General features: G+C 42.4%; 1 pseudogene; it reads left to right on the plus strand.

Annotated features, from left to right (window-relative positions):
- Positions 1-4,474: 4,474 nt before the first annotated feature.
- On the plus strand, positions 4,475-5,685 carry LOC103240693 (large ribosomal subunit protein uL3 pseudogene; annotated as a pseudogene).
- Positions 5,686-5,907: the final 222 nt, after the last annotated feature.

Below are 5,907 nucleotides of genomic sequence, written 5' to 3' on the forward strand. Positions count from 1 at the left end.
GAGATCAAAGCTCCTGGACCACACATTATGCAGTTGAAAGTTGTCCCAACATGTTCCCTGCCTGCAAGACAAATAAGTTAAATGTATTTGCAAATGTCAACTTCATCCCTTTTAATGCCTCTTAAATCAGGTCAGTGAGTCTATTTTGGAAACAGAAGTAGGATGACTCACAGATACTTCCTTGGCACATTACCCAAGCAACTCCATTTTAAGCACTCTGGAGTTGCCCGCCTATGGTCCATATCCTTAGGACATTGTTACAATCTGACCCTTTGCTTTTATAGCCCCATCCCGTTGTTCAATATGCTTCTGTCTTACACTTGCATCATTATTGTGTCACCTGAAAAAAAGTAAACTCATTTTTAAAAATAATTTGGCTCTTCTGGCCCTAAGAGTAAATGTTGGTTTGCTCTTGTGGCTGCACTCAAAGTTCTGTCTCAAACTAAACTTTCCCAGAATACTAAATTCCTTTCAATGGAAGACAACCCTTTGCAATAAATGATCTATCTAATTTTAAAGACTGATTCCAATGTCCAAAAGTGTCCATTTTTTCTTTTACTCAGAGTTCTGCAGGAAATGGTGTTAGAGGAACAAGTATTGGGTGTCAAAACCTGGCTTGATCTCTCCCCCAACAGGATTATCTCTCTTCCTTGGAAATAAGACCAGCCAGACTTTATTCAGCTCTCCACTTTCCCCAAGGTTCCCATTTCCTGAGCTGCTTTGAAAACTTCCAATGACTCTCAATCAGCCCACCACCCCAGCACAGATAATATATTATTATTATTTCCTGTAATGCACTCTCCAACCAAACACTGAACCACCACTGAATAGACTCATTACACGTTCTCATAGTACCTAGTACTACATCCTCATGGAACTCAACACCACTAAAATTATAAAGTCATTTTCATAAAGTCTGTCAACACTGTATCCGTGAGCCTAGCCTACTGTCTAGCACATATAGGTGCCCACCCCGAGTTAATAAATAAAATAACAAATGAATGGACCAATGTCCTTGCTTTCAACCTTCCCACAGGTTTACATTTCCAAGCAGAGGAAATGCATTCTCATGCCAACTTACACAACGAAAACTTTAAGTTAATATGCATTGTATAAATAAGTGAATGACTACATGTTTATGGTCAGCCAATGCTTTGAAGACAAAAACCTTGTTCGTAATTCTTCATGTTTTGAAAAGCACAACTCTCCTGGAGTAACTGCCTAAGATGAACAGGAACACAAGGAGAATTTTAGTGGACAGTAGGTTTTAATTATTTAAAGGGGGACAGAAATGCTTCAGGTCTCAGAGTATCAAACATGCATCTTTCTCGTCCCTCACCAACCTAGGTGGGCCAGTTGAAAAGCATTCTGCAGCACCTTCTGAGATGTCTCAGTCCTAGCAGTTAAAAGCTTCTACTAAATAACCAGTACACATCATCCTAGAGACTAACCACAACCTTGAGCTTGGTGGGGGTTCAGACAATGTCCTTACTGGGCTCCCAGGCTCAGGGCCAGACAACTTGGGCTTTATATTAGTTTCATGCTGCTGCTGTAACAAATCAACCACAAACAGCTGTGGTTGAATTATCTTAAAGTTCTGAATTTCAGAGGTTTAAAATGGGTCTCACTAAGCTAAACTTAAGGTGTCAGCGGAAGTGCATTCCTTCTGGAGGCACTAGGGGAAAATCCATTTCTTTGCCTTTTCTAGCTCCTAGAGGCCACCAGCATCCCTGGGCTTAAGACACTATTTCATCATCTTCAAAGCCAACAGTATCAAGCCAACTCCTTCTCACACTCTGGTGCTCTCTCTCTTCTGCCTCCTTCTTCTACTTATAAGGACTCATGATTACACTGAACCCACCTACATAATTCAGTACAGGTTAAGCATCCCAAATCTAAAAAATATGAAATCCAAAATGCCCCAAAACCTGAAACTTTTTGAGTCCCAATGTGACACTCAAATGAAATGTTCACTGGAGCATTCTGAATTTCAAGTTTTCAAATTTAGGATGCTCAGCCAGTAAGTATAAATTCAAATATTCTGAAATCTGAAACACTTCTGGTTGCAAGCATTTCAGATAAATGATACTCAACCTATATAATCTTCCCATTTCAAGGTCAGTTAATTATCAACCTTAATCCATCTACAACTATAGTTTATTTTGTCATATAACCTAACATATTCACAGATTCCAGAGATTAGGACATAGACATACTTGTGAGCCATTATTCTGCCTACCACAGGCATGCAGAGCAGGGGAAGCAAAGTCCCAGAGTCCTGGGAGGCACTGGCCCAGGATGGAGCAGGAAGGGCCACAGGGTAGAGAACATTCCCTACAGAAGCTATCAGTTAAGATATTAGCACTGCTGTGCATGCAGTTGAGACTACCAGAACCCCCTGCCTCTAAGGTGGCTCCATCTCTCCTTTCAGGAAAGAGTATGAAGTGATAAATTCATCTATACTAAGGGACTTCTCAGGTCCTTCCCATGGCATAGGAGCTCCTGGAGAAAGGGTCAACACTTGACATACATAAAGAGATGACTTACCAATGATAAAATTTCAGATTTTATTTGGAAAGTTACTTGGATGACTTCTTAAAATACATTATGTATTCATTCCTCAAACCACCTTTGCAATTAGGCTGACCTTATACCAAAACAGCAACAGTCAAATCATAAGATCATCACATGTGAGTGAGAATGAGAATGAGGTAGACCACAAAAGACCCAACACACACTCACACACACACGCCCACATGTGCACAACTTTCTTATATCATTCTTAGACATCAAGAGGTCCTTTTTCACAAACAGAAAGTTAAATAGGAAAACAGTAACTTTTCCATTACAATTTGCTGCTGCCACCCCCGTAGGGATGCCAGTATGGGTCAGTTAATGTCCTGTGACAAGCCAGGGTGATACTTTTTATGGGGTAGTGTTTATCTTCACCATATGTTTTCTAGTATTGACTGAGAGTGTTAATTGGTGTTTCAGGAATCGGGAGGGGGCAGATCAAGGGCATCTACTAGAGGCCTCATCATCTAGTGTCCCCAACCCTCAATTAGTAGGTTAACACATGTCTAAATGCTCATAATTTGTGCTGATCTACTGCTTAGCCAGCAAATGGTTCCCACTTGGAATATGCTATATGTCAGCCTTACAGCTTTCTGTCTTCTAGTTTACTTAGGAAAAAAAAAAAAAAGAGAAGTTTTTTTTTTTTTTTTTAATATGATGGCTACAAATAAAAGTGAATGTGATCATACTGAGGTTCCTGAGTAGTTGAAGGTTTCGGGGGCACTAGATGTCCTGATTCAGTCCCCTCCTCCTAGGAAGATCCCCCATGTTACCATCTTGTCCAAGTTCTCATTTTCCCATTCCTCATCCCATATTCCCATCTGTCTTCCTGAGCATGGATGATAATCCCTTCCCAAGACTGTCAAGGCTCTTCTTTTACAGATCCACACCAGTTCCACTTCTCTAGGAAGCTTCCAAACTATTTTTTAGAGTATTCAACCTCTGTTATGGTTTGAGTGTGTCCCCAGAATTCATGTGTTGGAAATTGGGTCCCCAGTGTGGCAATGTTGGGAGGTGGGGCCTCTAAGAGGTGATTTGGTCATTAAGACCTAATATCCCTTCCGTTCTTGCCCACTTCCCCTTCCACTTCCCTGCTGTGTTATAAGGCAGCACAAGATCCTCACCAGAAGCAGACCAGATTCAGTCGCCTGATCTTGGACCTCCCGGTTTCCAGAACTGTGAGCTAAATAAGCCTCTTTCCATTATAAACTTCCTAGTCTTCAAGTGTTATATTATAATGACAGAAAACAGACTGGATCCAGGCATAATGACTCACACCTGTAATCCCAGCACTTTGGGAGGCCAAGGCGGGAGGATTGCTTGATCGAAATCACCCTGGGCAACATGGCAAAACCCCATGTCTATTTAAAAAAAAAAAAAAGTTAAATAAAAATTTAGAAAGAAAACAGACTAAGATAACCTCACTACAAATAAAGACTTTCAAGTTAAAACTACATGGAAAGATGAAATCTCAAATGGAAAAGATCCTATAAATGATGATGTTCAAAGTAATAAGGCTGCTAACAACATGGATAAATAGGTGCTGCAGTTTGAAGTGTTTGCAACCACTTATCTGCAGGGCAATTTGGACACAATTATCAAGAGTCCTTTAAATGTTCATTTGCTTTGACTCAGTAATTCCCCCTTAGGAATTCTTATTAAGGAAATAAAAAGAAGGGTACTCAAAGACTTATGCACACTGTTTTTCATCACTAAGTTGTTTGAAATTCAAAAAGAGAAATCTTGGAAAAACTTAATCCCAACAATAGAAGGGTAGTTAAAAAAATGATGCCGCCATTTAAAAATATGTTTTTGAAAAGTACGTAACAAAATAGGAAAATGGTGAAAACACAATTTTAAGTAAAAGAGCAGGGCTCTACCAGCGGGATTTGATGGTGTGATGTCTCACAGAAAGTTCTCCGCTCCCAGACATGGGTCCCTTGGCTTCCTGCCTCAGAAGTGCAGCAGCAGGCATCGTGGGAAGGTGAAGAGCTTCCCTAAGGATGACCCGTCCAAGCCAGTCCACCTCACAGCTTTCCTGGGATACAAGGCTGGCATGACCCACATTGTGCGGGAAGTCGACAGGCCAGAATCCAAGGTGAACAAGAAGGAGGTGATGGAGGCTGTGACCGTTGTGGAGACAACACCCATGGTGTTTGTGGGCATTGTGGGCTATGTGGAAACCCCTCGAGGCCTCCGGACCTTCAAGACTGTCTTCACTGAGCATATCAGTGATGAATGCAAGAGGTGTTTCTATAAGAACCGGCATAAATCTAAGAAGAAGGCCTTTACCAAGTACTGCAAGAAATGGCAGGATGAGGATGGCAAGAAGCAGCTGGAGAAGGACTTCAGCAGCATGAAGAAGTACTGCCAAGTCATCCGCGTCATGCCCACACCCAGATGTGCCTGCTTCCTCTGCACCAGAAGAAGGCCTACCTGATGGAGATCCAGGTGAATGGAGGCACCATGGCCAAGAAGCTGTACTGGGCCTGTGAGAGGCTGGAGCAGCAGGTACCTGTGAGCCAAGTGTTTGGGCAGGATGAGATGATCGATGTCAGCGGGGTGACCAAGGGCAAAGACTACAGAGGGGTCACCAGTCGTTGGCACACCAAGAAGCTGCCCCGGAAGACCCACTGAGGCCTGAGCAAGGTGGCCTGTATTAGGGGGTGGCATCCTGCTCATGTGGCCTTCTCTGTGGCATGCACTGGGCAGAAAGGCTACCATCACTGCACTGAGCTCAATAAGAAGATCTATAAGATTGGCCAGGGCTACCTTATCAAGGACGGCAAGCTGATCAAGAACAATGCCTCCACTGACTATGACCTGTCTGACAAGAGCATCAACCCTCTGGGTGGCTTTGTCCACTATGGTAAAGTGATCAATGACTTTGTCATGCTGAAAGGCTCTGTGATGGGAACCAAGAAGCAGGTGCTTACCCTCTGCAAGTCCTTGCTGGTGCAGATGAAGCAGCAGGCTCTGGAGAAGACTGACCTTAAGTTCATTGACACTACCTCCAAGTTTGGCCATGGGCGCCTCCAAACCATGGAGGAGAAGAAAGCATTCATGGGACCACTCAAGAAAGACCGAATTGCAAAGGAAGAAGGAGCTTAATGCCAGGAACAGATTCTGCAGCTGGTGGGGTCTCAATAGAAGTTATTTCCCACTGAAAAAAAAAAAAAAAAGAGCAGGATGCACTCCCATTTTCAAATTTGTTTCATATATTGAATTCTTAGTTTTTTTTCTAGTATTTCTTATTACTCCTACTCTTACTCATGTGGTATTAGTTACCTCAGTGATCAAATGACACAGCATTAAGTAGAAAACACAGGAGTC

Source organism: Chlorocebus sabaeus, chromosome 13 (assembly GCF_047675955.1).
Source record: "Chlorocebus sabaeus isolate Y175 chromosome 13, mChlSab1.0.hap1, whole genome shotgun sequence".
In the NCBI taxonomy this organism is placed as follows: domain Eukaryota; kingdom Metazoa; phylum Chordata; class Mammalia; order Primates; family Cercopithecidae; genus Chlorocebus; species Chlorocebus sabaeus.